The 19,492-nt window shown below is 41.4% G+C and overlaps 1 long non-coding RNA gene across 4 annotated transcripts in view; it reads right to left on the bottom strand.

Annotated features, from left to right (window-relative positions):
- Positions 1–19,492, bottom strand: part of LOC135423139 (uncharacterized) — a 58,069-nt gene that overhangs the window by 10,305 nt on the left and 28,272 nt on the right. Inside the window, exons 4-6 of one of the 4 annotated variants that reach the window (XR_010434712.1) lie at positions 9,583–9,697; positions 7,095–7,299; positions 1,646–2,313 (exon numbers count right to left, since the gene is read on the bottom strand). This is a non-coding gene — a long non-coding RNA (uncharacterized LOC135423139). The other 3 variants (XR_010434714.1, XR_010434715.1, XR_010434713.1) reach the window with 3 other exon arrangements.

Genomic DNA, 19,492 nt, shown 5'->3' with positions numbered 1-19,492 from the left:
CAGAAGTTCTGGCCAGAGCTGCTAAACTGTAAATCCTGTGAGACTGCTGGGATGCTGCTGCTGGTGCTTATCTCTGAAGAGGAGTGAGGCTATTTTTGATCTGATGGAATGGTCTGAAGATGACTCAGATACAAAATTATTACTCTTTCTCCAATTCACTGAACCTCTTGCTGCTGTCCTCCTTTCTAATTTAATTTTACATCTCTGAAAAATGAAGCATGATGCATCACAGCCAGTGGTAATGGGTGAAAAAGAAAGCATTCCTTGAGCTGCACAGCCCAAGTCTCATCCTGATTTAGGAGACAAGAGCCTCTCTTCAGACCTGCTGCCATGCTTTCCCTTCAGGCTCCAGCCACAATGCCTGCTGCCCTTAGCTGTTATTTACCCTAGAAATACACAATATTTACTTTCTGAAAACAGTTGCTTCTGAGCCTATGATGGCAATTCTTCATTGTGCAAACATTTGGCAAATGCTTTGCATCACCCAGCTCTGCCTGGAGACACTCCCAGCCACAGCAGCTGGGTGTGTGCACACACGAGTGACTGGGGAGAAAAGAACTCCAGCAATGTCGTTTCTCAACAAGTCCCTTGGTTTTTGTTTGATGTTGCACTCACTGCTGAGAAGCAAATCTCTGGTGGATTCAGGGGATCAGGTGTGTGGGAGCACATTTCTCCTCTGGCCCTGCTGAAATTTATAACCTCAGTGAATGCCTTCATGATGTGGCTAAAATAATTTCTCTGAAGTAAAGAGCAAGTAAGACATAGAGACGAGTCGTTAGGTCAAGTAGATCTCTCCACAGGAACTGCCCTCACCATTGGCTGTGGATGCCAGAAAAATACTGGATAAATGACATCCACAGGGGAACAAACTAATAAGTACAAAAATCAGTGCTTCTGTACTCAAACTTCATATTGATACTTCTCGATGATAATCCTGAGAGGATGGTCAGGGCCTGAGGGACCTGTGGAGTCAGGGTGTTCAGATCTTGTCAAAGGCAAGGTTAGATATCAGAAGCTCCAAGGTCTATTTGCAACTCTGCTGGAGCATGGAGAGGTCTCCTGCATTTCAGCTGGGGACAGAATATTCCCACTGATGCACTATGTAGGGAGTTTCCTAGGAAAGACAGAAATGAGAGGAGAGGGAGGGTGTCACTGAAGGAAATGGCTGAGTGCAAAGAAATCTGATCACACCAACCAAATACATTCTGTTTGGGTGGAAGTTACTCAGACACAAACTGCTCCAGAAGGATAGTGCTGAGGATCTTTTACATCTCTAGTCAAGCTTGGATATAAATTAAAAGGGATGTAAAATTACAGGAAAATAATAAATGCAATTCCTTGTTTATGGAAGACTTTAATGTCCCAGATCTAAAGAAGAAAATAAATACCACCAGTGATGGCAGAGCTTCATCAAAGACACTGGGATGGCGTAAAGTGGTTTTCTTTAGCAATCAATTAACTAACAAGAGATGATGTTGCTCAAGAATGAACAAAGAGGTCCTTTACTGTGACTTACGTAAGGCTAATGACAGATGGGAGTGATATATAAAGGAAATAGTAATGTAACAGAAATTACAATATCTTGTGAGGAACAAACAACATTTCTTAATGTAAAAAAACATTGAGGAATACATATAATCTCTTCCCTAGCATATTGAAATAAGTGGTATATGAATTTACAAGCAAAAGCAACCAGTGTTTAATGAATTTCAATAAAAGCTTGCCTAGGACTTCAGCATAGCAAATATAATATTTATATTCTAAAAAGTATTTTTAGAAAGTATACATATTATAAAACAATTTTTAAAATTCAGTGTAATGCCAAGTCTTAGAACAAACTTTGAAAGAAAGAACAATTAGTTGTAGGGAGGCAAACAGAATGTGAGAAAACGTACATGGTTTACCAGAGCAGAGGATGTCAGGCTGAGCTGGTGTATTTTGAGTAAGATAATTGTCTCTCTAGAAGGAAATAATGCAGTGAACTCAGCATGTTGGAGTTGAAACAGATTGTTTGATACAGTGCTCTGCAGGAAATCATTCCTGAAAGTGGAGGTGATAGGGATTAATACAAAAGCAACGTGAACAAGGAGCAACAGGTCATAGTAAAAAAGGAGTTATAAGAATGGAGCAAATTACCTGACAGTGTTGCTCAGGATTCAGTCTTTGGAGCAATACCATTTAATCTACACTTCCATGAACTTGAAATAATTATCAGGCCCAGCCTCAAAAACTGTGCACATGAGGCAAAGCTGGAAGATATTGCCCATACTGAGGAGGACCAGATCCCCAACTGGAATAAGATGACCTTCTTGCCTGCAGTGATAGAAATTTAATAATGTGAACTGCAAAGTCATGTTCTTGAGATTCATCAGCTGGAAGCAACAGAGAAGGAAAAAGATCCGAGTGTTCTGATGGACTGACAGTGTGCCAGATCTGCCAGTACAACACAGCTGTGGAAACAGATAATGTAATGTTCACCCGGGTTAGGTGGGATTTTTAGTAGAGAAGGAAATATTGGCACTTTTAGACAAGGCACTGGTAAGATTTTATGTGAAATATTTATACAATTCCTGTCAGGAGTGTTGAAAAAGATTAGCTTAAACTGGCATCAGTGCAGACTGGCTATTAGAGCAATTACATAATTAGCATTTTTAGGGAGAGATAAAAAGAACATGACTTGTTCTGTGTGACAGTGGAGGAACAATATGCAAGTTCTTCATAAATGGATTTTAAGATAAGTACATGAAAAAGGAAATAAGCTAAAGATTAACCTGGTGTGAGATCAAATTTTTGTAATCTGATCAACGGTGTGTTTAGACAGAAAACTAAAGAAAGCATTTCTGACTACTGAAGGAGATCACACATAGCAAGGTCTTGCAAAGTCAACAGTAAGGCAAGGAACCTAAATAATCTTAATATAGAACTTGATATACCCATGGAAGACTTGTAAACTAAGAAAATGAGCCTGTGATCAATAAATGTTTTGGATATACCAAAAGGGGCATGAAACAAGACTAGATCACTGTTTTTCTTGTGTAAGGATCCCAAGCTTCACAGAGCTTTCAAACTGCCAAAATGTTCCACCAGCAGGGAACCAGTGGGCTCCTCCCAGCACATCCTCATTGCTGCACAACTAAGTTTGTGAGGTTTTTTCACACCTCTCTGAGACACTGGACCTTTGGCAATTGTTCAGTGTCACCTCCGAAAAAAGAAATGTGGGACTGGGAAGTGCAGGGTGCGTGGGATGAGACCCAGCTGAATGAGGGAGTTCTCATCCCACACAGCTGTGATTTGTGCCTGGGTGCAGTGATGTGTGGAAGGACGTGTGTAGATGTGTGGATTGGAGATGGGACCTCTCTGGACCAGCTCCTCCTCTCCAGCCCCCTTCTCCTGCACTGGCTCCAGTGCAGTAGCACATCACCAGTAGTGCAGTCTGGCTCTCCCTTTCCAAACAAAATGCACTCTCTTCCATTGCCTAAACCAATTGCTGGTTTACATTTTATTCTCTACAATCTTATGGTGGAATTTTCATTCCCTAAGTGCCTGATTATTTTATTCTTACTCATCCTGTAGGCCCACCCTTGGTAACTGAAAGTGGACATGGGTTACTAGAGATACTTGGATTGCTTATTATATTCCTCCCAAATACCCTTTGCCTCCTAAGACTTCTATTCAGCATCAGCTGTTCAGTCACATTCCCTGTGTTATTGATTCTACTCTCTTTTATCACAGTATGGCACGTGATAAAGAACTTCTGCTGTGATGCCATGTGAGTTCAAGGACTCCACTCCTGTACCTGCCAAAGGTGATTCTCTGAACCACTGCAGGGTGGCTGAATGTTTGTATTATTCTTTTCTCCACAGTTATCATCCTCCCCACCCTATTTTATGAGGAGAGAAAGCCAGAATAGTTACATAACATGTTCTCAACAGGAAGCAAAGTAATTGCCAATGTTGTGTTTATTTTATTTGTTTCCATGTCAAACTGAAAAAAAAGCTCATATCCCACTGTGAACTACCTGGCCAAATGTAATCCTTTCTTGTATTTCTGTATTTGTGGAAACAGTATTAGTAACATAATAACAACACATCTGCCATGGTTTGAACTCACTCTGTTATGTTCCTTTTAAGCTCTTTCCCAATGATAACATGATCTGTCTCTAGAGCTCTCACACAGCCCACTCAGGTTGTCTACCACATGAAATCCTCTCTTATTTTTCTGGAGTTTTGAACATGTGAAATTGGTTTGAATTATTCTGATTTAATCACAAAATCCTCTGTAACTTGTAGCCTGTCAGGATAAGTTGGTTTATTCTCTTAGAATAAGCATAATTCCAATAGGCCCTGACTGTGCACTTAGACACTCCTGTATCCCAGTGGATATAGCACTGCAGGACATTTCAAATCCCAAAGGACTGCTTTGTTTGAAATTGGGTACTTTATTCATATGAAGATCCAGTGTCTGAGGTTTCTACATAATAGAAGGTATCTACAAAAGGTTTAGCATGGCTGGATATGATTCAGGTAGTGATGCCAATGGAAGCTTTTCACAGCTTGATGAGAGAACCAAGACTACAGGGAAAAATCTTTCTGGAGAACTGAACCTCCACTGTGGACAAATGCACTAGGAAAGATGACAGCACGATGAAGGATCATGTACAAGACACCCTGGCAGGATGAAAAGGGTTTGGGTTGTGTCAGAGCAGCTATGTGCTCACCTGAGGGAACCAGAGGAGTCACAGCCAGAGGGGACAAAAACAGCAGAGCAGCTGGAAGGAACAGCACTGGAAACTTCTCCAATACTGCTACTGGCATTTCATCTCTCGATTTTTGCACTGCAGAGCAGGATTTAGTGACCTATTGACAAATCCTCATATCCATCCTCCCAGCTAACTCAGCAGTGTCAGAGGAGCAGCTTTCCACATAAAAGATGTTTTTACAGGCTTGATTTTTTACCTCCTCGTGGCCTCAGCTTGCCTGTGCAGCTCGCACTGCCAGTGCAGAGCCCGCAGCTGCCGGGGGACGCGATGTCCTGCGGGAAGGGAGCGAGCTCAGCACCTCAACCCGCTGCCTGATCCTGCTGCCTCCCGGCACCGAGGAACGACCCATCACCAGCCCTTCCCAAAAACCCCGGGGCCGTGTCCGCAGCCCGGTAGACACAAGGTGGCGCTCACCAGCCTCCCTGCAGCGGGATGCGGGCATTCCCGGCGGGATGCGGCGCTGGGCACTCCGAAGGGATGCAGAGCTGGGCTAGGAACAGGCCAGGGGCCAGGAGCCAAGCTGGGCGAGGACTGCACACACTTGGTCCTTGAGCAAGTGTTTCCTACATCAATGTCTGCAAATCCTCCACCTCTAACAGCTTTACATTTTAATGGGTCTTATGAAGTGTAACAAACATACTAAGGAAACATATTAAGGGTAAGAAAATTCGGAGAGCCCAGAAACATCTTAACACACTGATGTTAATCCTACCAGAGCTTGGAACAGTGTTTGCAGGCTTAACAAGATTTGTCCTGTTCTTCCTGCCAGATTCAGACAATGGCAGCCAAAAGGAAAAAGGCAGGATCACCTCAGATCTGCAGTACACAACAAGATTTGTTCATATTTTCACTCTTGCTATTTTTCTTTCTCTTGCTCATTCCCTGCCTATGTATTTCTCTTCAGTCTCCATGCTCTGCTTTGGCTGTTTCATCTCTCAGAAAACACAAAGGAAGAGGACTCAGCAAGCCAAGCCCTGAATGACATGTCCAAGGCTTTGATATCCTCATCTTTGCCTCTGTGGCTGCAGCAGAGCCCCACTGCAGAGTGCGGTTCAGAGATGGATCACCTGTCCTTCCCTGCTGCCTGAAAATCAGCTCCTGTTTGAAGAACTTACATTTACCTCAACATCACAGGGAAGGAAAGGCAACTAGACCTCACTGATCACAGTGGAACACTTTCCCTAAACAGTTGACTACTACAGCCTGTTACTTATCTTTCTGCTATACAAGCATGTCAGGCCATGGATACTTTAATCACATAATCATGTCCACATGGTCACATGCCACACGAGCTACCTGTGCTGATCCCAGCTGGGCAAGATGAGGTATCTGTATTTATTTATATTGTATTTCATCTTAGAACAGGTGATCTCTCTGATTTCTTGGCATCACCAGCATGTGTGAGGCCCATTCTTGCCTGCACTGACGTTTATGGCTGCTGTAGTTGTATGACTTATCCCGGGGTAATGCCAACTAAATCAAAGTTATGTTTATGCATAAGAACTGCTTTATTTTTCAGGCATCCAGCTTTAGTGCAAGCAGTTTAAAAATGCTTTCCCATCTTTTCTCCTTAATACCTTGTCAGAATTTGATTAGTGCATTATCCCTCCTGTTCTTCCAGAACCAGCCTTTAAGCAACAGAATGCACTCATCTTTTCCATCCTATTCTTATGACATCTATTCCTAGGCAAATCTTGCCTGCTCCAAGATTACAGAGAACTCAAAAAATAGCCTAATCTGCAAGGATTGACTGCCAAGTGGGTGTAGAATTCAATGAGTCTGCACATGGTGGCCACATCCTTTGAAAAGACTGGTTCCATGGCTGTTGAGTGTTACATACCTAGAACTTGTCATGGAGTGCAAGATGCACGTTTGGGATAAATAAAAATCCACTGCCATTGCTCCACATCACCCTCCAGGAGCACCACAGCAACAGCAGACCCACTGCAAAGCCTCTGGTGGCACTGTGTCCCTCAGCCCTGGGGACAGCCCTGAGCCACCGCTGGATGCCTCAAGGAGACAATATCTACCCTTCTGCTTCAGTTTGAGTTAGAGCAATCAGTTTGCCCAGCTTCATCCCTCTGCTGTTCCATCGATTATCCAACATACAGCATTCCTTTGCCCACTCTAAGAGCAGAATACTCCCCAGCTGACTGCTCCAACAGCACAGTTTAGGTTATATCTCATCCAAAAGTGAAGTACTGAGCATTTGCTACAAAAAGCTGGAAGACTTCGGTTCCCACCCCACTGCTTCAGTCACCTGGGAACAAATCAGGAACCTTTAAATGCTCTTCAGAGATCACAGAGATGCACTCCCATATCCATCACGACTTACCATTTTTTCAGTTGCCCTTTTGTCAATTAGAACAATCCAAGTGATCAATAAATCCCAGCAGTTTCACGAAGGTTTGCTGCACACTCAAAGCTCAGCGGTGTTTCTCGTGGTAGGGAAAGATGTGCTCACTTTGCCACTGCCTGTTCAGTCTCTAAGCCGGCCAGAAACTGCTACTTCTACTTGCAATCAGGCTCCAGGTCTTCACCTACCAAAATAAGAGAAATCTGCAATGTCTTTATATGTTTGTGCCTTGTTTAAAGGGGGCATATGGTGAAAAACCCAAGTATAGAGTTGCTGACTGACTGATTGTGCAAGAGGCCAAGTCTGCATGATCTTTATCCACATTTTTACACTGGCTTAGTCTGTAACATTACTTAAGACATTCCCCACCCCTGAGACTAATCTGTCTTATTTAAATACTTGTCCTTGCACTGCTCCAAATCTTGGTACAACACCTACCTCCCAGAGACTAGATGTGGATCTGGAAAAGGCAACACAAAACCAGAACCAAATATGAGCTTCATTCTAGAATTGAACCTTCCCCTCTTTCTTTCACATGAATATGATTATTCTATGACATATAAAAGTAAATGTTGGGCAGTTGCCTAAAGCCAGAAAACTTTACATTTTTTATTTTTCTAAAAGTAAAGGCAAAACAGAGAAATTATTCTCTGATTACTCTCTATCTGATGCTGGAGGGCTGTTTTAAAAATAAGTTATTTATTAAAAAATGCAAAATCCTTTAAACACCAAAGGCCTTTTTTCATGAGTGTTTCTTGTTACAAAGTTACCAGAAAGTCACATACCGGGTTTTCAGGGTAAAAGATGCTTAAAGAATAAAATCATTACCATAAGAGTTTATTTTTATGGTAATTGTTGAGCCTTCAGCAATTAATCTGTCTGATTCTCAGTAGAAAAGCTCTGACTGGCCTTTTCCTTAAAAAGGCAGCACCTTGCCCATGTCTGGGCAGAAAGGGGCTGCCCAGGTCGGGGGGTTCTGCAGCCAGACCGCCCAGGGCATCACACACCAAAGGACCAGCGACGAGGAGCTTCGTGCACTGGGTTTGTGGCAAGAAGGCAGCAGAGCTCAGCCCTAACCCTGGCTCTAACCCTGGCTCCAAAATGGATTTGTGAAGTAGAGTATTGGGCTCTAATCCCACACAATAACCACCTTCCCCCAGCCTTGCCCGCGGGGGGCCACGGTAGTGCCCGGCGGGAGGGAGGATGGAGGGTTAATGTGGTGTCAGCAAGTCACTGCTGAGCTCCAGCAAGCTGAGATCTTGTGTCTGCACTGAAGAATGATTCATTTTAAAAGAATGTAGGTATCAAAATGCAGGCAGTTCTCCAGCTACATACAAGTTAGACTATCTGTTTCTTGCTGATACAAATTTTCACACACTAGGGGGGAAAAGTGCTGGTTTCATGCATCACTTTGCACTGGATTGTGTCCAGTTGCTTTGCTTATCATTATGCAACTGAACCCAGGGCAATTCAACACCCAAGACAAAATTAGAAATACATAAATATATTTGCACTGTTTCTTTGCTCTCCATAACAATATTTGTTTCACTCCCCAACCCAAGATGAACCGTACAGCACAAAATGAAGTACAGAAAAAATACCCATAATTTCTTTCTTCTGAATTGAATATTTTGCCATTTATTATTGGCTTGCACTGCAGATCAGATGGGACTATTTCAGTTTAAAATTAAATAACCATCTTGATTACTGGGAAAAATTCGTACATGGACCAAATCTACCACAAAGCAGCCCTTAATGTGGCAAAATTTCAGTTGATTTTCAGTGCAAACTTTGTCAATATAGGGATAAGCAAGAACTCAGGACTAATATAACCCAAATTCTGTTTTTACCAAACTGAAGAAACTATAGAAAAACTAAAAGCTAAACAAAGCAAAACAAAAGAAAAACACCAAAACAACACAAAACTACTGACCTATGTTTAATTTTTTGTCTCCAGAAATAATTAATGGTAACTATCGAGTTATTTTAGTCTCTTTAATCAGTAAAGAGTTTAACAAAGTTTTACTTATAGGCAAACAGCATTTTAAGCAACATGTAGGAACAACTTTGTGATACACTTTCCCTGAGTAGGATCTGATTCCTAGAATCATCTGTCTTGTAATGAAGCAGTTTGTAGCACAAGAATCTCAACATACACTGAGACAATATCACAGTTTTCCCTTTCAGCTTTGACCTCTTTCTTTGACCCTTTTTTAAGGACAAAGCCCAGCACTTAAATACCTGGGGCAGACTGCACAGGGAGGTAGTGGCACACAGCAAACAGTAAATAACAACTGTCCAGGGCCACAGGGAGGCTCAACATCAACATCAGAATTAGATAGTCCCTCCTGGATTCCCTGGAGGCAGAACTTCAGACTGTACAGTAGTGGGGTCCAGTGATGATCCCTACTAGGGTAAGTCCTTACTCCTAAATTCAGCCATGTGAACTATCCAACTAAATACCAACCTGCTGCTATTCCTGGGGATCCTGCAGCCACTGCTGCCTCAGGAGTGCCTGCTTCCTCCTCATACTGACAATTACCAGCTTGCTTTGACCAGACGTTGAAATGTTCCTCCTTTGACTGGGAAGTAAATTGAAGAATATGGGTAATATTCTGAGGAATATGACTGAGAATAACCACGTCACCTTAACAGAAACTTCCATGTGTTTTGACCAAGCCCACAAAGTAGGCTTCACTAATAATGCTCTGATGGCTTTAACCATGATGAGGTACAGCATGGAAAATTTACAGATTTTGGTGAAAACAAAGACATTACTTGATTTTAAATGAAAGCAGTAGAGAAAAAAGATTCAATTCATACTAATGATCCACAGCTTCTGTAGCTATCAGATCCACCTTGTTAAGCAGTTTCCAAATGCTAATTATAACACAGTTTTAATGGGAAACCTTTGTCTTATTGCAGTTCGGGTCCTGTTGGCACTTAAGTCAATGGGAATTTTGCCATTGATTTCAATGGAAACAGGAAGTCTCATTTAGTGGGCATTTATAAATATCATGTGTTTGTCCCTACAAATTATAAATTACGGCCCTGCTTGCAAGATTAAATCTTACTCCATTCCCAGCAGAAAGCCATGGAATTGCCTTGTCTTGGACCCAGGAACACTGTGTGGTCTGTGTGTTGTATTTATTCAACTCGATTCATTTGCCCAGAAAATCTCTTTCTGGTCAGAGAGATTCCTTAACACAGGATAAAACCACCAGTGCAATTCTCTGAGCAATTCTTCTTCTTATAAAGCTGTAAACACAAAAATCATAAAGAAAAGTCTGACATAGCTACAACACACCTACAGAGCCTGACTTTCCATGCACAGAGAAAAGTCCTTTCCAAGGATTTTTCAAATGCAAAAGATCATTTCTTTGTAAGTTCCTAAGCTGGGAGGATTTAAATACAAATAAAAAGTTGAGAGGCCACAATCTCAATCCTGAGAAACTCAAAAATTTAATGGGAATGAAAAGCACAGAAAAATAATATAAATAGGAGCACGTAATAAATTTCAATGTTGTCATACTTACTGATGCAATAAGGAAAACTATTATATAGGCACTTTACCCTAATCAAAACACATGAAGAGATTGATTCCACAGCCTGTATTCTTTAAATTCCCCCTCAGTCCTTACCAGAGCTTTATTTAGAAATTTGCCAGGACTCCTGTTTCCTGTAACTCCACAGCTGCAGAGTTTACAATGCCATTCACCACCAAGCAGACACTGCCTGCAGAAATGTCAGGGGATGCAAAACTATCTCAGAAAGATCTGGAAAGTGCTCAGCATTCCCCAGAACAGAAACAGGTGTTACCAGCAGGGAAAGGCTCCTGTCACAATATGGTTCAAAGAAATGGACTTTAGAACACTAATTGCAAATGTTTCCAAGTCGATACAATACAGGCAGTGCAATACCTTTGTTTGGGGAGGGGGCCTAAATTTCAGTGTTAAGAAGAGTCATTTTGTCCACGTTTTCCACCAGCAGTTCTACTACAATATCTACAGATAGATTTTTAAAACTCAGAACTCAATCAGCTCCCTCAAAAACCTAACTCTACAAATCTGATGTTATCAACTGTGAGATAAAGGCAAAAACAGGTGTTTTGTCCACACTAACTCTCTTGCACAGATGTGCTCTAGGTAACATCAGAAAATATGTCCCTTCTCGCGAGCTCGTCAAGACTGCACATTTTCCACTGCATGAGAGGAAATCCGATGCTGCATTTTTACCAGCACCATGGAGAAAAGAGACTAAGTCCTTGAGAATTACAACTGAATGCATTTAAAGAAACTATCTTTTACCTCAAAGCCATACCTCTTTCCCCAAGTAGGCACAATCTGATACAATTTGAAACCAGTATGTGGGATGTAATCAACAGGAGAAGCTGAAGAGAATTTGGATGCCAGTGACTCTTTTGGGTATGGAGGCAGAGTGTATATCCCAAACACAGAACTCAGTGTTTTTGTTAAATATAGCCCTAAACTCTCGCTATGCTTGGAAGCATGTGTCAGCTTTATCTGCATTGACCAGGCTGTAATTTTACACCCTGTCAGGGATCCATAAAAACAGTCTTGACACAAACTAGGTCTGTTTAGCTCACTGAGAGCCTCTGCTTTTAGAAAACCCCGGGGCTGGAGTGAAATTCATGGTCTTTTTAAATTTTGTACCGCTGCTTTCACACCAGGATCACACCACGAGTGTTGTGAGCAGCAGCACAAGCACAAGTCCTTGCTGCATTATTATTCAGCTTTGCTCAGTATAAGCAAAGTGGGAGGAACACACATGATCCCCTGAGAGTAGAGTTTTGGAAAAAAAGATTTTTTACTTCACAGTTTTGGTGGAACAGAATTTCCCACCAACAAGTGGGATCTATTAAGCCTTTTTTATTTTCTGCTGAATTCATTGTTATTAAGGAACTACACTAATAACAGCAGAAATAAAGAATATTTGAGACATCATCCTTTAAATCTGAGCTTTCCAGTACTGATGCTATTTTCTTTTAAATTAAATGTTCTGCCATCATCAGACAAACAAGTCTGCCTGGTTCTCTTAAGAATGTTGCTAAAACCATCATGGGGATTTTGGGTTAGCTGAGACACAGGATATCTGATCTAGCAATTCCTAACTGGAATTTCCTTACTAGCTGAAACAGTAGAGGACAAGCTGAATTATCGAATTCATCAGACAACTTAAAAAGGTCCTAAATTAAGTGGTGGAGTTAAACATACTGATTTGCCTTTGCTAGGCTGGAGTGCAGGGAAACAAAGATCATTTTGAAAAGTATTCTTTGAGTCAAATTAATTTGATTCTAAATGAAGTCCACAATAATTTTTCCATGTTAAGCCTTTTTCACCCCTCACACTCTTCAAAACGCTCAGAAAGGAAACTTCATAGAAATCTTGTTTGTTGCTTTAATTGTGAACATTTCTCATCTATAATTCCATGTTTTTTTAATCTCTCCCATCTGCTCTGCATGTGTTCAGCATTCCCTGGACACAAAGCGAGAGTTTAGTAGCACTATTAGCTCAGTTCTGAATTTCTTCCATCAAGCCCATGTCATGCCAAGCAAGCAGGTTGGGATACTCAATCTCACTCCTGCTGTTCGTGGCAGGGCTGGAAATCTGTTGCAGGAACTGGGCTGCGGGCACTGCTCGCACTCGGAGGGATGGAAGGTCCTTCAGGAAAACAAACAGCTGCTCTATTTCAATGGGGCTCACCCAGAATACTTCAAATAAGCAGGAAAAATCTCAGACTCTCCCCAGTCATGAGACAGTATCTCCAAACAGATTTTGCTCTGTTGAGGAAGCTGAATTTCGGGCTGTTTTTCCCCCTGAGAGGCTGAAAAATGGCTCTGCACTGCCCAGAGACATCTGAGAGCATCCCCAGCACCACAGGCTCCAACTGGGCTTGCTGGGGAAGCTGAGATGACAAGGGCCAGAGCACCATGGCTTCAATCCCGAGTCAGCACTCCCACATCCCACCTCCCTGGTGATATCCCTACGCAGGGGATACTCCACAGAGTGCAGCCTCCAGGAGGTTTATGGATGTTCCTGTCGTGGAAAGGGAGTCACAGTATTTTAACCTCTAAAGATTGTACCTTCATTTTCCTTTTTACTGGCTGGGTCTGTTTCTCTAACAGCAGCCTTGCTATTTTTGCCGTTGTTGTTGTTTATGCAGCTTTCCTTGGAAAACTCCAGGGGATTGCTGAAGAAGTGGCAGAATTAGGACACCAAGATACAGTGAAAGCGATGCCTGATTATCAGGTCGTGTTTTTCATACTCCCAGTTTTAAAACTGGGTGAAATCCAATTCCACTCACTCAAGGGAAATCCTCCTTTAGGAAAGATGACCTGCTGACCACATCAGCAAAGAGAAGTTTCCATGTTTTTGGTTTATTAATAACGCTGAGCTGTCCATATAATCAGGGTCTAAACAGAAACATTCTGCAAACAAAGGTGGTTACAGAAGATGTTCAGGCAAATGCCCCGGAGCAGCAGGTCACCCCAGTGCAGGGAGTCTCTCCCTCAGATCCATCAGAGTCATTACCCTCAGATCCATCCAGAGTCAACCTCTCTGGACTGGCTCTGTCAAGGATTAGGCTGATCATTTCAGGTGCTGGCACTGCCATAGCTGCTCACAGACACTGCAATTTAAAAGTGGTGTCCTTCGATTTCAACAAGGCTTAGAACAACTTTCAAGCATTACTCAACGGGTGCTTCTCTCTCTGTTTTGTACTATCTACATGTTTAATAGAAAAATATGCTTATTACCCAAATATTCATGAATGTTAAACCTTGTCACTTTGTACTTTTCTCCAAAGCATGACTGGAACTCTTCTACTCGTTCTAATAATGCACACATTTTAATGCCTATGCCAAAAAAATTTCCATCATTCATAACCAGAAGCATTCATAATTTAAATGACTGTCTCTGCTGTTGATGGCACCATCAATTACAAGGTTAGGTGATGGGCAAGATCTGCACTGATTAACATGCATTTTTCAACGTGGCTGTTCAGGGAGGATTTATATAACTGCAACTCTCAGGGAATAGCTGGGATTTGGTATTCTGAAAATACCTTGCCATGGTATTCTGAGATAACAGCCTTGGACCACTTCTTAGTAAAGGTTTCACATTTCATTTGATAATCAAGTTTCAGTAACATCACATTGCCCACAGAAGTCATTAACTTTCCAGAAAAAATTCTACATGCCCAGTTTTGCCCAGAACTCCAGCTTGTACAGCCCAGCTCAGCATTTTGTAGGACACACAGTGCACTTGCAAAATGGTCTTACTTTTCAAATTCAGCAAAGCACTTAAGCATTTATTCTTCTTAACACCTGTTTTCATCCACCTCTACTCAGAAAGGGACAAGCCAATGGGGAGAATTCAGGAATCAGCAAGACACCTTCTACTCTCGGTGTCTGGATTTTCAAATCTAGAGGATGCTATACAGTATAGCCAAATGCAAAAGCCAAAAAATAATAAGTCAAATCCTTCAAAAATTGTGAGACTGATCCACGAATCTCAAGAGTTTTGTTCACCTACTTCTTGCCTCTGTACTCTAAAGCTACTCTGTGAGTTGTCTCAGAGAACCAGAGGTGCAGTCGAGCATCTCCCCGTGTACCTGGTCCTGTGTGAGCAGAGCTCAGGTTCAACTTCTTACCAGATCCAGGACATTCTCTGCTCTCCCAGCTAACCAGGCTCAGCCAGACCAGAATTCTTGTTCAGAAGGAGACAGGCCTTCTGCCTAGAAATTCACCTACCCTTTTCCTCTTAAAGTTTCCAGTGTAGTAAAATTCCTTTTTAAATGTATCCTTTTTAGCAAAGTGCAATCACTGCTATAATTGAGTTTAGACTGAGGCCATCACAATTCAAGGAAAGACTGTTAAGTGAATTTATGACTAGAATGCAAGACATTTAATTTTTCATTCAGAGCAACAGATTTGAAGTTATTTACTTTACATCTGACTGCAGCAAGCTGGTAATAAAATCCATAGTGAATATAATGTGGTTTGCCCATAAATTAAAAACAAGAACTCCCATTTTCTGTCTGGCTTGTTCTTGCTATACAATAAAGCTTGAAACCACTGGACTATCTGGACACTGATATCACTCAGGAGCTGCAGCACAAATGCAGCTCTGTACAGGAAGAACAATGCTCGCTTCTGTCTTTTCATCCCACTGATCCTTCAGATATTTGAACAGTGGAATCACTTCATTGATGCACCAATTGATTAAACCAGGCTTAGCTCTCCAATACTCAACGGATTCCTCTTTATAAAGACTTAATTCTTTCCTATCCGATGCTGTTATGTCTCTAGGAGCAATTTCCATATTCATTCAGCTCACTTTTCCATAGTCCTCATTCTAATTATTGTCAGTGTTGTTGGCAACGCCTAATGAGGGCCGAAGGAATGTTCCTGAGTTCCTGAGTCCGGCTGCGTGCCCTGGAGACATGAACTCCACATTTGGACAACCCCCAAACACACATCAGCCCCTCATCACGCTCCAGTTTCCATAGAAAAGAAGCCCAAGCACACAGGCTGGACTGGAGCAGGGACAAGTTTTGACCATTTCCTGATCTCAGCAAATGGAGGAGCAGGGAATTAAGTCCCACCTCACTGGGCACCTGTAAATCAGTTTGGTTACAGGCTCTGTGCTCAGGAAAACCATCTCTCACAGTCAATTTATTGTCAGTAAGCGTTTGAAAGCCATATATCCTTGGAATATATATTATCCCCCAGAAAAGCAGCTCTGCCAGAAGAATTGAAGGCCCTGCTTTATTCAGCAATATCAGCACTGGATCAGCCCGTGGATGGTGACCCAATTCTTGCTTCATGCTCGTGCAACTGTCCAAGTGAAGGAGTTGTCTGTGTTTCTGGTGTTTACTCCGTGTGAGAGGGGCTGTGCAAGAACACACAGACACGGCTGAAAAACATCTGAGTTCATTTCAAACACATCTATATTTGAGAGCCTGCTGCAAGTGAGGATTATTTATAGTGCTTATAACCCACAGTCATGGAGCAGGACTGCACTGGGCTACACAGTGTAAACACACAGACTAAAGTTACAATTCCTGTAACAAGGATCCCCTTTAGGGATTTTACCACTCGGGAGTTGAAGACCATAGTTCAAGAACAGAATATAGTAGATCAAATATTGAATAGAAGTTCTGTTTTCAGCATATATTTTTGCTTCCAGTTTAGCTAGAGGAGGTTGCCTTGACAGAAGTAGCTTTATTTTCTACTCAAAAACCATTATTCTCCTACACATACCTTGTTATTGGTACTTTTATTAGGATACTTTCAAAAATAGTGAGCTTTTTGCTTCAGAATTAAAGCAGGAATATTATTGATTCTATAGGCTTTCTGACACTTGCTGCAAGTAATTTTAAAACTATGGAGAGAGTTATTTGGAAGTTGAAGTATCTTGTCTGTTTATGAATGATTGTATCATATTTAACAGACCCAGGTATCTATCATTTCAGAAATCAGTCTATGAGAATTTCTTTCTTCAAAAAATAAAAGTTGTGGGGTTTTTTTGCATCAATGAATGGACATTTTTAGAAATGGAACTAAGCTGGAAATGTTGAATTCAGGACCAAAAGTTTCAAGCTACAGCTTGAGAATTCACATAGAATTTATATCTGGACCACACTCCTTTCAAATTTAAGAATCATGATTAAAACTTCCTTTTGCAAATTTCATATATGCAGAACCAGAAATTGTAATCGATCCAGTTGGTTTAAAAGTTATGCTTTACACATGTAAGAAAAATATAACTGAAGGTGTTTTGTGGATTTACACTTTAATGGGCATTTAAAGCTGAAAAGTTTCAGAATTCCTGAAAATCTACCTCAGAGGTTGGACCCACATCACACTAGAATGAGAGCTGGTGAAAACTAAATTACTTGAATGACTTGAATGATTCATTCAGGTTTGCAAAAATAAACCAGATGTTTTTTGGTGTATTTCCCATGTACAGCCTCCTCCCTCCACAGCAACTGTTTTGGCATTTTTTCTTTTTTCAGCATTTTACTGGAGGCTACATACGAGGTATCTACAGACAGGAGATGAAGTAATTGAATTCTAGAACTACTGACAGATATTTCCAGATCACTCCAACAGCTACATTCCTCAAATGACTGGAGCATGATGCATTCATACAATTACATTAAATTACATTCATACTATTTCTTTCATCTCATATATTCCCAAAGCAAATTACAAGCTGAATGAATATCCCACCTTCTCTATTCACATGTCATTTGACAATAGGTTAAACACATTATGTAAGGTGATTCCTGTTCCTTGACTCGTGACTATGGATACCCCTAACAGGAGCATTCATCTCATTCATCTGAAAATTATCTCAGGCATATACAAGGTCACACTTATTTAAATTAAAGCAGGCACTCACTACTGTTAGCTGCACTTCTGTTATTCCATTGCACACATGATTTACATCAACACTCAAAGAAGAATGACAAGAATAGATTATAGAACAACCCCAGAACTTATGATGACCTAAAATACAGCTTTTCAACCTGGAGAGGAAACTTCAAGTGTCCGAAGAATTAAGATTGAAAATGGGAAGAATAAAACAAGACCATGGCTGCAGAAGGCAATGAGCCTTGAGCAAAGGGAAATGCCAAATCCCAGGGTTTAAAACTGCTTTTAGTGGTAGCCTGATGGTCCAAAAGGGAAATTTTCCTTTTACTTTTTCATACTTCCCTTCCAATAACTTGGAAAGTTATTAACAGTATTTGATTTAAGAAAGTAAAAGTGAGCAGACAGATGTTTTTGCAATCTCTAATATAGGGCTTGTAAAGAAAATGATTGTTGGAGGCTGGTTGTAAATAGTTACATGATCCCTGTGCATTTCATCAGTGCACATGTTCTGGATCTCTAGTGCCTCCAATCTCACTGCAAAAGTGACTCCAAAATCTGCTGGAGTCTGAATACAGCTCAACAGACCAGAGCCATAAATCATTTGACATACATGCTTTATCCTTAAAACCTCAGGGCACAAAAGGAATCACCTCTCTGAAGCCTCTTAGAAAACAAAGCACACTTTTACAGACTGCATCCTTATGTGCTTCACATACTAAAGTTCAAACTAATGGCAACAGTCCACAGGCATTAAGGGAAATAACAGCAATCAATGCTATTTTTAAAGGGAAGAGTGGGGGCGAGGGGTTAACATATGTGGAATTAGCTCTGGGCAAAATGAGAAGCCATTGCATCTAAAATCAAATGCATTCTCTGAAACAGACACCAGAGACCAAATTCCCGTGCAGACTCCTGCAGTCCAAGAGTTTCAGCAGAATTTGGCCTTCCTCTTAACTTAGCTTCATTAGGTCATATCATGCCATTGGTTTTTGTGTTGGATGCTCCACGTACTGCACATCAGTTGTTGGCACTATGTGGACAATTTCCCGAACTGGAGGGGGAGAGAAGGGTGGTGTGTGTAAAAGGGAGAGGAATTTTTTTCCCATTTGGAATAATTTCTTAGAAGAGTTTGAGGGGGGAAAGTGATATTTGTATCCCTTCTACCAGATGTCGCCAGTGACAACAAGAGCCAGTATTAAATATCTATCCATCAAATTCTTCCTGGAATTTTTTTCAGCGTCAGCTGGTCAAGAACCCATTCAGAAAATGGGGAAAGCTGAAATCTTCCACAGCCATTCTCAAACAGTGATTCTTCCCTGAATAAGAGTCATCGGTGTCTGAAACTTTTTCATGGAGGACATACATGCACAATTTGTAAAAAGATAAAAAACTTGTAGCAATAACTTTTCTTATCTTTATAAATGAAATAACAGCTCCTCCACACACAGAATCATTTTCACTGGTCTTTTGTCACTTTTTGATCACCTGCCTCAGTGTTGGATGCACTAAGGTCTCGTAGGTACCCCCCATTTGCCACTTTGCTGTCTGACCCTATGATTTATTAGTGACTGGCTTCAGTGACTGGCTGAGTTTGCCTTCCATCTTAGGGGGAAGTGCTTTGGGAAAAAGATGCCTTGTCTCTGACATTGAGACAGTCTCTGCACCGTCACCTCTTCCTGTGCCACCACCTCAAGCTGTGATGCCACTTGCACTGTCATCCCTGGCCACCCCTCAGTCCTGACCATAATGATCCCTTGTGCTGACATCCATATGACTTGTCTTTCACCGTTCTGCTGCCTGGAGACACAAGTGAGATCCAAGCTGACAGGCTCCTCACCCAGTGAGGCTACAGCATTCATGGAAGGAAATTGAGATGACCAAAATATTTCTATGAAAAAGGCAACTGCACGAAGGGACTTTTGGAAACAGCAACTGTCCAAACAATTTTAAAAAAAAATAGAGATTGAAGGCAGGCTGA

Source organism: Pseudopipra pipra, chromosome 16, assembly GCF_036250125.1.
Source record: "Pseudopipra pipra isolate bDixPip1 chromosome 16, bDixPip1.hap1, whole genome shotgun sequence".
In the NCBI taxonomy this organism is placed as follows: domain Eukaryota; kingdom Metazoa; phylum Chordata; class Aves; order Passeriformes; family Pipridae; genus Pseudopipra; species Pseudopipra pipra.
This window is presented reverse-complemented; position numbering and strand designations above follow the sequence as displayed.